At 35.5% G+C, this 13,188-nt stretch overlaps 1 long non-coding RNA gene across 2 annotated transcripts in view; it reads right to left on the reverse strand.

The window, feature by feature from the left end:
* Nucleotides 1–1,977: 1,977 nt before the first annotated feature.
* Nucleotides 1,978–13,188, reverse strand: part of LOC140496950 (uncharacterized) — a 59,684-nt gene continuing 48,473 nt past the window's right edge. For both annotated transcript variants that reach the window (XR_011964463.1, XR_011964462.1), the window contains exon 3: nucleotides 1,978–4,455. This is a non-coding gene — a long non-coding RNA (uncharacterized lncRNA). The remainder of the gene's footprint in view (nucleotides 4,456–13,188) is intronic.

Consider the following 13,188-nt stretch of genomic DNA (forward strand, 5'->3'; position numbering starts at 1 on the left):
AGGATGAGAGTGGAGCATAGTCCTATGCAGGCTGAACCAGTGCAGACCTGGCCCCAGTGGTAAACCAGGAGCAGACTTTGGGAGCTTCTACAGTGACTGCTTCTGGAACACTCAGCCCATAGACAAGTAAGTAGGTTGAAAAACTGGTCAAAAGATTGCAGGGGTCTCTTTGCTGCCACTAGGGCAAGACACTGTTGCATTGTACATACTCAGATGTAGGCTGTAGTCCTGGGTGGCAGTGCCAGAGTCAGGAGGAGCACTAACACATCAGAGCTTGTGGCTGCAGTGGAGGAAGGACCCTCACAGTTCCAGGGTAGAAAAGTGTGCTTGCAGTCACTCACAAACCAGAGCATATACCACCTTTGAAAAACTGAAAACTTGGTGTCCCTAGAAATATCTCTGAAAATAGTTACACAAAACCTTATAACTTTGGACAGTGTGCCCTCCACCCTCTTCCCTCTTAATAAAGTTTAGGCTAGCATTTGCTTTTTTGAGTGCTGTGTCACACTATTTTCTCATATACAGTTTGTGATTTTGGACAAGAACTTTTACCTAAATGAAACTACCCCCACTCTGTGCTTGGAAAGTTGGAATGGACTTTGAATTGACAGGCCCTGAAACATTCTAGAATGCTAGACTTGTAGTAAGTGTGAAACCTGTGACACTGTTCTGCTTAAATGTATTGACAACCAGGTGTGATAGAGAAAACCTCTATGAAGACATGGACAATAAAGTTTACGAAACCTGGATCATGGAGGCAGAGAGCAGAGCAAAGGCTACAGGACAGGATGTAGCCCTGTCCACTGCCTTCACAGTCAATTCAGTTTGGTTATATTCCTAAGCTCCCATACTAAGAAAATGAAGTCACAAGACATATACCTACCAACTTATCAAAATAACACTCTTTTTAAATATATGGAAGCAAGGGGCAGCTCAGGGACACAGTGGATAGAGCACCAGCACTGGAGTCAGGAGGACCTGAGTTCAAATTCATCCTCAGACACTTACTAGTTGTGTGACCCTGGGCACACAAATTACCTTCTCAAAAGTTTGCCTTCCCAAAAAGTTAAATAAATAAGCAGTATATATGGAAACATATAAATTTACCATAGTTTTACTGTCAAAACCTGTTACACCCTCATAGGCATTAAGTTTCATATAAATAAACTCAGTTAATGCCAAGGCACTAGCTGAGCTCACTATATGTGTGTACTCCAGAGAAACCTCTCAGCCCCTCCTCTTACACATATTTTCACCCTTCTAAAAGTGTAAGAACATGTGACTTTCTCCACTGGTCAATCAGCCTTAGCCTGAGTAGACCAGTCAGCTTGGTCTCTGAGGCTGACTCCCTAGAAGTATGGCAAAGCCCATCTGACTCTGCCCAAGGGAAGCCATGATCCAGTATTGCCAGCAGTCGTTATAGATTGATCCTATACCCCTGCCAAATAATCTGTGACTCTCCCCTTTCAGCAGCAAATTCTGCCCAGAGGAAGCATTGACCCAGTTTCGCTGGCAGCTTGCACAGAACTTATCCCCTCTAAGAATAGAGAGTTTTGAGAAGTCCTGCCCAACACCATGCCTGGTCTTAGGTATTTGCATCTACTATCATAATAAACATATATCATGTGTGAACATCACACTTCAATGGACCCGAGTTATTTATAACACCAATATATCACATTTGACATAAAGAAAATCTGGGTTCAAATCCCATCTCATACAGTTCCTAGGTGAACGTGTCCCATCTTCTTTAGGCTTTAGTTTCCTCATCTGTAAAATGGGGCAGTTAGACTTGATGATCTCTGAGGCCCCTTCCAGTTCTAAACACATGCTCATATCATCCTATCATTTTACTGAAAATACCTCAGTGAAGGGTAAAGTAGTGAATAAAAGTATTATTAATCATCATTTTATGAATGGGAAAACTGAAGCCTCCAGAAGTTGTCACTTACTAGTACACAGAATATTAACAACTACTGGGTTTGAAATTAGGTATTTATAAATATAATTTCAGTGTTTGGTATCTTATTTCACACAAATATAGAGAGAATTGTCCTCTACCATCATGGGAATTTTCATAGTAGTTAGAAGATGAAAATTGATACAATAATATCTTCAAATCCAAGATGAGAAAGTAATGAAGATTGTTGCATCTACCAAGCACGGTGGAATCATTGTTTAACAAGCTTTAGTGACCTTGAAAATCACTGGGTCAAATCTTTATAAAACAATCAACAATAAAGAAAACAAAACAGCTCAAGCAGAGAATTTTAAAAAGTCAATACAGCAATATTTTATCCTTTTTTGAAAAATTTATCATCATAGAACTTGTGCCAAACTACAGCCTTTAAGCTGTGTGGTCAATAATCCCTGACAAAGTTTGGGTGTGGCTTTGAGAGAGTGAATTTAGTATAGTGAATTCACATAGAATATCACATAGATTGGAATTTCGAGTCTTTTGGCAATAACTGGGTATTTTTTCACAAGCTGAATTGTGAGTTTTTTCACAAAATTTCCAAAATCCTTAAATATACTTACATATCTAACAAAAAAAAGAGTACATTGTCAAGGTATTAATATGCAACTGAGTAGTACTCTCTCATAATAAATGACAGAACTGTCATTTCCTTGGGAATACGACCATGCAGGGATGTAATGGAAAGAATGCTAATTTGGAGTCAGAAAATGGGATGGGAGATTGTTTTCTGGGCTCTGCTCTTTACTATTTGTGTGATCTGAAGAAAGCTGTTTCATCACATTTGGTCTCAGTTTCCTCATCAACAAAACGGAGAAGTATTTTGGTCTATAAAGTTCCTTATAGCTTTAAGTACATGTTCCCATGAATCAAGGACAACTTAGTAAAAAGTCTTGAGTAATATGCTATGAGACTCCATTCTAAGTTCTTTTCTCAGTGGCTTGCAAATAAGAGCTGGAGACAATACTCCAGAAACCAGGACTGTTTTCTCTTCCAATCTAACGACACATATTAGCAACAAATCAAAGCAAAAGTTCTGGGCTTTTTGTTTGTTAACCTGGGCCAACTCACTATTGATGAAGAGATGATTCTGCTGGAAAGAAAAAGAGTGGTCCAAGTGACTCTTTGTGGTAGAGTTATAGGTATTCATAGAGAAGGGCTATCCCCTTCTCTATATAATACAAGAAAGAAAGGGAAAGGACTAATGAGAATGCCCAGGCCAAAGGTGGAAGAGTGTGACTTTAGGGACCTCCTGTTCCTGGATAACTTTCCTTGTGTGTATCTGTGTTTCCCTCTTCTATGTCATAAGCAGAAATCATGTCTCCTATGCAAGAAAACATGGAAGAGCTTTCAAAGGTCTTAGGAAGTAGTGACTAGATTGGAACAGTGGAAGAAATCCAGTCTGATGAAATTCAAAAGGAATAAATGTAATGCCTTTGTCTTGGGTTCAAAAACATTCATTTTCAATGTACAATGAGTCGGTGACTGTTCCAAACCCACTCTTTCACTTTCAGCAAATTATTGATTCCTGCTTCAAAAAGCAAATGAAGAGTTCCATCTATCAAGAACTCCCTTGCCTCTATTTTTGTGCTGTATTCTGGCAAGTATAAATCCTCACTGTGTCTCTAAAAATTCTTGCTTCTCACAACTGCCAAAATGAACATGCTGAGGCACGTGTATAACCATATCACTCCCTGATAAAAACAAACAAAAATCTTTCAGTTCCTAACATTGACTAAATAGTAAAGTTCAAATTCCTAATTGCTTAGCCTGACATTTAAGGTCCTCCAAAATATGGTTCTTATTTACCTTCATGTCTTTATTTTGCATTATTTTTCTTTGGTATGTGTAGAGAGAAAGAGAGAAGGGGGAAGGAAGAGATTGAAATTATGATCTTAACAGAGTAAAAAAGTAAATGTTTCAATGCACAGAGAACACAAAAAAAGATTCTGTATGACACTGTACATATCTGTTATGTACACTTTATGCTTTTGAAGGAAAAGATACTAAATTTAACAAAGTAGTAAAAAAAAACTGCCTTCCACTTGATTCCTTCTGAATTTCCTTCTGCTCTCTTCTGCTTATTTTTTTCTGATGGTTCAATGATACTTTTATTTCATTTCCTTTTTGTCATTTTTACATTACTTTTACCACTCATTCCCACCAATGTTGATCCTCAGAGAAATCATCTCTTTTATAAGTATAGTCAATAAAATGAAAATATTAAGCATATCAGAAAATATATGCTTCACTCTGAAACTTGTTGTCCATCATTTCTTTATCAAGTAGTGGGAGGCATGCTTCAGCATCTGTCTTCTAAATTCATGCTTGGTCATTGAATTGTTTAGGATTCTTAAGTGTCTCAAAGAGTTGTTTTACTTTAGCTTTTGTAGTCATTTTATATTTTTTTCCTTGATGCTGTTCCTTTGGCACTGTCTTCTTTACACTGGCCTTTGTAAGTCATAAGATTCATTGGCATCCTGAAATTAAAGTTCAATAGGAAGAATATATTTAAAGGAATTAATATCTATATATTTGAATGGTAAAGCTGACTATTTGGAAAGTATCCATTTGAAAAAATTTCTTAAAATATCAACTAAAGAAGGCCTATTATCCTAAGACAGTGTAATGTTAATGTAAGGTTAATGGAGGGTGGAGGGAAGAGTTAAAGATCTTCTCTGCCCATTAATAGGCCTCAATATATTTTGTTAATTTCTACTGAGGCATTGGGTCAGAGGGTTGTGTCCCCTGGCTCTGAAAAGTATATAAATACTCTGAGGGGAGGTTTTACTTTGGGGCTTATTCTATGGAAGATGGTTGGTGTTCCAAATGAGACTCTGGGTAGGTGCTAAGGAGTCCCTGGGTTTGAAAACCCAGATGTTAGTGCTTCTCTCTCTGATAATGATGTATGTATTGCCTGTGGTCAGAGAGTTGGAAGCCCTGTCTGATGGTCTTTCTGTTTATAATTTCTGCTTGTATTTTCTCTGAAGTTCAAGGTGCTGACTTTTCCCCATGAACTCAGTGAATGATATATGTGCTTGACTAAAGTAGATTGTTGACCCCCTCAAAAGTTGCTTTCCTTTTAGAAAAGCAGATTTAAGAACCGGTACAGCAGGCCCTCCTGTGTATACTGGGGTCCTTGCTGTGACAGATAGTCATGCAAGGATGAAAAATCTCATCAAAGAAAAGGAGGAAGAATTGTTGATAAACTTCTCAGAGTAATGAAAACATATTAAAAACTTAAAGAAATACTTCTGGGAACAAACAAACATCACTCTACTAAATAAAGGTTGATGATAGCTATATGCCATTGGATTTATTGAACGTAGTTGAAAGTGGTTTAGGCTTCATAAATCTCGATTTCATAGGCATCAAATGAAGCCTATGTAGTGGCTGAGAGCCTAAAGGGGAATTAAAGGGCCCTCTGAGGTTGCCATTCACATACATTCAGCCAACCAAATAAATGGCTTCATTTATAGAAATTACAGAAATTTATAGAAATTATAGAAATGAACAGGATTACGAAGGCAATTCTGGACTAGTTCATTGTCAACAGAAATTTTATCTGGAGTCCAAATTAAATGATCAATGCAAATTTTAGAAGGAAATAGTAGAAACTGTACAACATATCACTACAGACTATAAAAATTAAGAGCTTCTGAATATCTAGGAAGACCCAAAGGCAGAATGATATAGTAGAAGCTTGCTGCCATTTATCAACTAACAGTTGATAAATAATCATATTACAAATGCAGACTCCAAATTATTCTTGAGAATTCAACCAATGAACTGTACAAGAACTGGTGCATCATCACAAGCAGAACTTTTGATCCAATCACTGAGAGAAAGCATTGATCCATAACAATTTAACAACATTTTGAAAAGGTCAGATACTGCTTATTCATAACCTCAAAAGTATGTGAAATGAAAATCTTTCAAAATAAAGAGACCTAGTGGGAGAAATCAAGTCCCCATGAGAGGGAACACTTGAAACATTATACAAGTCATACTTATCATTCTCTCTTCTATTGGAATTTTCCCAAAGTTATTTTCAGTGAACATATAGAAAATAAGCTTATATCCCAACATATTTTTAATTACAAAAAGCAGTCATCTTTTCTCTACCTCTGGAAATTTGTCAAATATTACATATAAAGGAGCATAATAGCAAGATGATGACTTGTCCTAGGACTATTTCTATCTGAACTCTATCAAAAAAGACAAAATTGTGAGAAAAACCAGAACAATGTGATCTCAAACAACAGTATGTAAACCAAGAAGCAATGAACAAATATGAGTCATGAAAATTTGTTTTCAGAAAAGGAAGGATTTATGAGAACAATATAAAACTAGGTCATGGCTATCAGTATCTACCAAAAGTCATTTTCAGGTCTCTGGACTTACTGATCAATGAAGATTTTTTCAGTGAATAAACAAAGTTCCATCTTATAACTGCAGGCACCAAATACCTAGCAATTGACACTAGCAATTGATCCAAATTTTATATCAGAAGCTCATTAACCTTCAAAAATTAACTGATAGCAAATACTTCCACTACAAATACAATTCTCTAAATATCCTTAAGAATTCCACAAATAAATTTTACTGAAACTTAAGCATCATTCTAAAAAATAATTAATGGTCACCATCACCTGAGACATAAAAATCTGATAAGGTTTGTAATGGACAGCCCATATCTACTAGTCATGACTCAAGAACATAAAGACCTAGCAGAAGAAATCAAAATCATATGGAACCAGATTAAAGTATATATCATCCCTATTATCCTTTATGTTACCTTAGTTGTTGCAGGAATACTCTCAGTGAACCTACAGAATATTAAATTATATACCAATTAAAAGGTAATCATTTTGTGTGAAATTATCATTAAACATTAAAAAATAGTAAAATAATTTGTCCCAAGTCTATTTCTATCTGAGCTACAAAGAACAAAATAAGAAGCATTGAGGTTTTAGCATTACTATTGCTCCTGCTACTACAATTTTCACTTATTTTTGAGAATTTTAAAGTGCCTTTTATTTACAAATTCTATATTCCTATATATTATTGCATTTGATTCTAAAAAAATCCTTTGAGACAAGCACTAAAACTAGCTACTATTATTTGCATTTTTCAGATAAGGAAACAGATTCAGAAAAGTTGAGTGACTTATACAGGGTAACACATCTAGGAAGTTTGTGTATCACAATTCAAACTGAGTTTTTTTTTTACTCCAAGTCTAATACTCTATCCATTCTTCCAAGTAACATTACTTTGGCAGATGAGCAGTTTTTAGGTTGCTTGCGTGTTCTTTAAAAATAAAAAGAGGAAATGTGATGCAGTGCATAGAGAGCCACGTTTGGAAACAGAAAGACTTAGGGTCAGGTCTTGCTGTATGATCCTAGATGAGTCATTTCTTTTCTCAACATTCTAGACAAATGTTTAAGATTATAAGCTGTAGACAAGGTGTTGACCTCAAGGCAATTTCCTCACTTAGGATTTCCATATACCAATGATATTACAGATTCATTCATTACCTCCTGATCTTAAGATGAGACCACACATTTATATTCTATTCTTGGAACCAATTCCCATAAAGTAAAATCTCTTTTGTCATAAATGTGAATAATTCTAGATTTATTCATTCAGTTTGCAGGCATTTCCTAGGTGTAGATTACAACCCATCTCTACCTTTTCAGTCTGTACAATTCTTATCAAGGTTTTCCCAAAAATACTCTATGTAGGAGCTAGATAGATAAATGGGACAGGAACCCTGATTTTAAAGAATTTACAATTTAAAACATGTATGTATGTATGTATGTATATGTAAAATATACCAAGCTAAACTACAATTACTGCATAAAGACAAAAACAATGCAATAATGTCACTTAAGACAAGCAATGAAGTCCTCACGTAAGTGGGAATTTAACTTATGTACTGAAAGATAGGAAAATTTTCAGTAGATGGTACTGGGGAAGTTGAAGTAGAAGCATTCCACACAAATAAGAACAAAAGTGTTGAAGATGGAGAGCATAAAATATATAGTTCTATTTGGCTTGTCCATAGAATGGTTGGTTAGTTGATTGGTTGGTGGAAACGGTGTGAGAAAATGTTGGAAAGGTAGGATAGCACTGGATGTGGATGATTTTGAATGGTAGTCTATGGAGCTTACTCTTTACTGAGTAGTCAGTGGAGAGAACCTCAAGATCTTTGATCAGGGACAAGGTTTAATCATAACAAGACATCAGGAAAAACATATATAGATGCTGATGTTGTCTGTAACTAACATGCCAAGAAGTCCTGAGAGATATGTTGACACAACAGTTATCTGCTGAAAATTAAGGATCATTTTTCAGTCTGTGTTCTCCCTGTGCCTAAGCTCTAAAGATGTCATTGAATAAAACAAGTGTGTATGTGTGTACATATGTATACACACATATTACACACATATATGCACACATGCATGCATGCATACATACATACATGAACATCATTTATATTTTCTGGCTTTGCCAACATCAAAATTTAAAACTAGAAAGTACTTAGCCAAGTCAAAAGACTATATAGTATACCATTTCTAAGACAATGGTTTTTGTTCTTCTAGGGATTTTACTTCCAAATAAGAACTCAGGTTTCAATTAAAACTATTTTAATTGCAAAGTTTAATATATTTGTGTATCTCCTTATCCAGAGAATTCACCTACTGCTATAAGAAAAACTCGATATGGCACATGTATTTTTCATGACTGCTTTCTGGCTTAAATAAGTAAAACTGCAACAAAAAATGCATCCCAATTCACACTTGATGCTCAAATCAAGAAAAAAAAGAATATTAATGTTTCATGAGCTATTATGTATTAAGATAGATAATTTAAAATCACCTATTTATCATCATTTTTTTTAGAAAGAAACCTGTCTTCTTCTTGTTCTCTAAGATACCATTGGAACTTGAATAAACTAAGGATGCAAGCCTCTATACAGTCTACTTGGAATTTTAAAAGTCTTTCTTAGCTGTAATGACTGGTTTTAGTTTTCTATAGCATAGAGATAAGTCCAAGAAAATTTGCAAGACTTCATTGTCAGAAACTCACTTAGTCTCATCATTGATTTAGAAAATCAATGAGCTCACTATCACTCAGAATTGACTTGTCATTCTTCCTTCTTAAGAAAGCATGGACAGGAATAATGATTCACAAGGCATGAAAGATTATTTAATGAAAGATTTTTTGGATGTTGGCTATGGGTAGAAAACTGCTTCCATGAAGCAATCATATCTGTCCTTGGATGTCCTCAATACCCTGCATAGAGTTGCCGTAGAAGTAACAGACAAATTGCATTTATTACATTTCAGTTTTTATCTCCTTCTTCTTTAACAATGTATTTTCTTTTTAGCTCTTCCAATATTGCCGGCTAGGCAGCTCATGTCACATCTGTGAAAGGATGTTCATTTTTACCCAAGCATATCTATGCTATACACTTATTACCATAATTCTGATTCACAGTTTTAGTATTGTTTTCTGTGAAGTGTTTCACACCAAAAGGGTGGATTTCATCCCAGAATATAGGAAAAGTAAAGTTCCAGTAGAGCAAGTCTCTAGATAACTGGATAGCTCCACTACCAGATAGGCTGTCAGTTTCATCCATAAACCTGATGAGGGAAAAGAGGTTGCAAAGGGCCAAGTTCCAACTAGAGATTAGACCCAATAGGAGAGTATGGAAGGAAGCAGAAGATATTAGAGGCAATTTCCTCTATTAACAAATGACTACTTATCTACCACTCATATTCTCCTTACCACCAATCTCCTGTTTCATCATCTCTATCTATTCTTGGAGTTATAGGCACAAACATTTTCCTTTCTCTCTCTGTGCTCTTCTATTCAGTTCAGGTTCACCCACCATCTCTAGGATCTCCTATGTGTACCCTTTCTACTAATCCTTTCCACTGAGCCTACCAATGAATATGTTTTTCATAACAAAGGAAACTGAGTGAAAATACTCTGATTTACTTTCCCCTCAGATTAAAAAATAAAAGAGTGAAGTACCAACCACTTTTTGTCCCAAGAAGAACTAGTAGTAAGATTCATCAGGTGTTCTTAAAGAAATTGATCTGCTGAAGTCTCCATAGAGTTTATTCCCTGACCTCCTTCTGCCTTATGGGATCACTTCGCAATGCTACCCAAATTAATTTTCTTCCTATGAATCTCAACTCTTAGTCCTTTGTCTTTCATGTCTCCCTGATGCTAGTTTCCTTATTTTTTCACCAGAGAGGGGAAAAAAGGAAAGCCTCAGACTGTCTTCTTCTCCTTAGTCCTCAATAGTATTTTTCTAGACCCTATTTTGTCAAGAAGAGAGGCACTGTGTTGTAGTGCCTAAAGTACTGCATGTGGAACTGGCAAGACCAAGGTTTACCTGCTTCTGACACCATAATTGTGTGACTGTGGGTAAGAAACGTATCCTCTCTAGGGCTGTATTCTCATCTATTTAAAAAAATGTTGTAGAGAGGGTTGCACTCTATGATCTCTTAGGCCTTTTCCATCTTTAAATTTATGATAAAGATTCCCCTTATTACCCTGGTATTCATCTGTGTTATTCTATTACCTATGTTAATTTGATAATGAATGATGTGTTGAGATTTTTATCTGTAATGAATTTCTCAATTACATCTTTTGCCCTTTAGATTCTTCAGCCTCTTGATACTATCTTGACTTTACCAATGCCTCTTAGTCAAGTCAATAAGCATTTATTAAGAATCATTTGATTCATAGCAGCCTTTCTCATGGTGGCAAAATGGTGGAAATTGAGGAGATGCCCATAATTGGAGAATGACTGAACAAGTTACGGTATATGAACGTAATGGAATACTATTGTGCAGTAAGAAATGATGAGGAGGCAGATTTAAGAAAAACCAGGTAAGACCTGTATGAACTGAGGCAAAGTGAAATGAACAGAACCAGGAAAACTTATCAGCAACACTGTGTGATAATCAACTATGAATGACTTAGCTCTTCTCAACAACATATTGATCTAAGACAAATGCAAAATACCCATGATGTGCTATCCACATCCAGATAAAGAACTGATTGTCTCTGAATGCAGATTAAAGTATGTTTTTTTCCACTTTATTCTTGTTTTTTTTCCTTTTGATCTGTTTCTTCTTTCACAACTGTGATTAATATGGAAATATGGTTTCCATTATTGCATATATATACATATATATTGTCTTGGCATACAATTAAAAAAATAAAATACTATTAAAGAACTTATTTGCCAAGTATTGAGCTAAGCACTAGAAATACAAAGAAAGCCAGAACAATAATAACAACAACAAAAATCCACTCCCATTTTTAAGGAGTTCACAGTTTAATCAGGAGATGATATGCAAACTACTTGCAAAGAAGATATATATAGGATTAATTGGTGATCAACTCAAAACAAAGGCACTAAGTTTAAAGAGAACTAAGAAAAGATTCTTGAAGGTGGGATTTTAGATGACACTTGAAGGAAAAGTCCATGGGTAAGCCATTTTTATTTTAGAATCAAAAAGGTTTGGGTTGCTGGGGTACTTGGAACTCTGATCAGGGTAATGAGGATTTACTGACTGACTTTTCATTTTTTTTTAACCAGTACAAAATGGGCAGCCACAAATATAGGTCACTTTGCCCCAAGGATAACTAGGTCTTCTATCACTGTGAAATAAAGTTAAGAAAAACAGAGAGAGGAAGAGAGAGAGAGAGAGAGATTACTGTTTTTAATCATTACTGTTTTGTATTATAGTACGATATTTGGTGGGCACCTAGGTGATGCAGTAGATAAAGTCCCAATTCTGAAGTCAGGAAGACTCCTCATCAAGAGTTCAAATCTAGCGTCAGACATGGGCTGTATGACCCCGGATAAGTCATTTAACTCTGTTTGCTTCACTTCCTCAGCTGTAAAATGATCTCAAGAAGGAAATGGCAAATCACTCCAATATCTTTTCCAAGAAAACCCCAAATGGGGTCACAAAGAGTCTGGTATGATTGAAAAATGACTCAACTTAAACACGATATTTGGTACTGGTAATCTTCTTTCTTCCCACTCTTTTTCATTATTTACTTTGAAATTCTTGACTTTTTGTTCCACTATGTGAATTTCATTATTACTTTTCCTAGCTGTAATCTTTTAGTGGTTTGATTGGTACGGCACTGAATAAGTAAATTAATTTAGGTAATATTGTCAGTTTTGTTACATTTGTATGGCCTAATCATGAGTTATGTCTATCCATTTATTTGGTTCTCTTTTTATCTCTGTAAGGAGAATGTTGAACTTACTTCAATCCTGGTCCACTATAATACACTACCTTTCACCATGACCATCACCAATCCCTGAGCTACAGGATCAGGGTGAATGGGTGAGGGACAGGCTTTCACTGCCTTTACTTCTATGTGTTGTGATTTAGCAGTAGCAGCATACTGAGTAACTTCTTGAGTTATAACTCTAGGCTGCCTAGTCTGCACACAACTGTTGGTGTTAGTCCTTCTCTGACCCCCTCACCAGGCTTTCCAAGAGATTTTCAGCATTAAATAATTCCATAGAAAGAAGTAGAGATAAAATTGTCCTACTGCTCAGTACTTTTGGGTGGAAACCAGTCATGAAATCAGGTACAGGTCAAAGCAGAGATCCTAGAGAGGGAGGGACTTGTGCTTATATGATGATTTCTATTTATTGTGTACCAAGGCCAAAAAGCTTACTGTGTCACCTCTGATGAGAAGTAAATGACACAGTCTGCCAGTTTTGAAAGCTGTCTGCAAAAAAACAAACTTAAAGAAACTTTATAGGGGAAAAAAATTGTCATTTTTTTATATGTCTTTACTTGTTTCAGTAATAAGTATTTGTGTGATTTTTTGAGGTATTTAGTACTTACCACTATGAAGTCTATTTGCAAAGATGTTTAGGGAAAGGCAAAAGAACTTGTGTTCTAAAATATTTATAGCAACTCTCTTTGTGGTGGCAGAGAAGTGGAAATTTTAGGGATGTCCTTTAATTGGGGAATGATGGAATAAGTTGTGGTATATAATTATGATGGAATATTACTATGCTGGAAGAAATTATGAGCTCAATGATTTTAGAAAAAATTAATAGACTTGCACGAAATAATGAAAAGTGAAATGAGCAGAACCAAGAGAATGTTGTATGTAGTAAAAGCATTTTTTAAGAACAATTTTAAGAACAATTT

The sequence above is a fragment of the Notamacropus eugenii genome, chromosome 3, assembly GCF_028372415.1.
Source record: "Notamacropus eugenii isolate mMacEug1 chromosome 3, mMacEug1.pri_v2, whole genome shotgun sequence".
NCBI lineage: Eukaryota > Metazoa > Chordata > Mammalia > Diprotodontia > Macropodidae > Notamacropus > Notamacropus eugenii.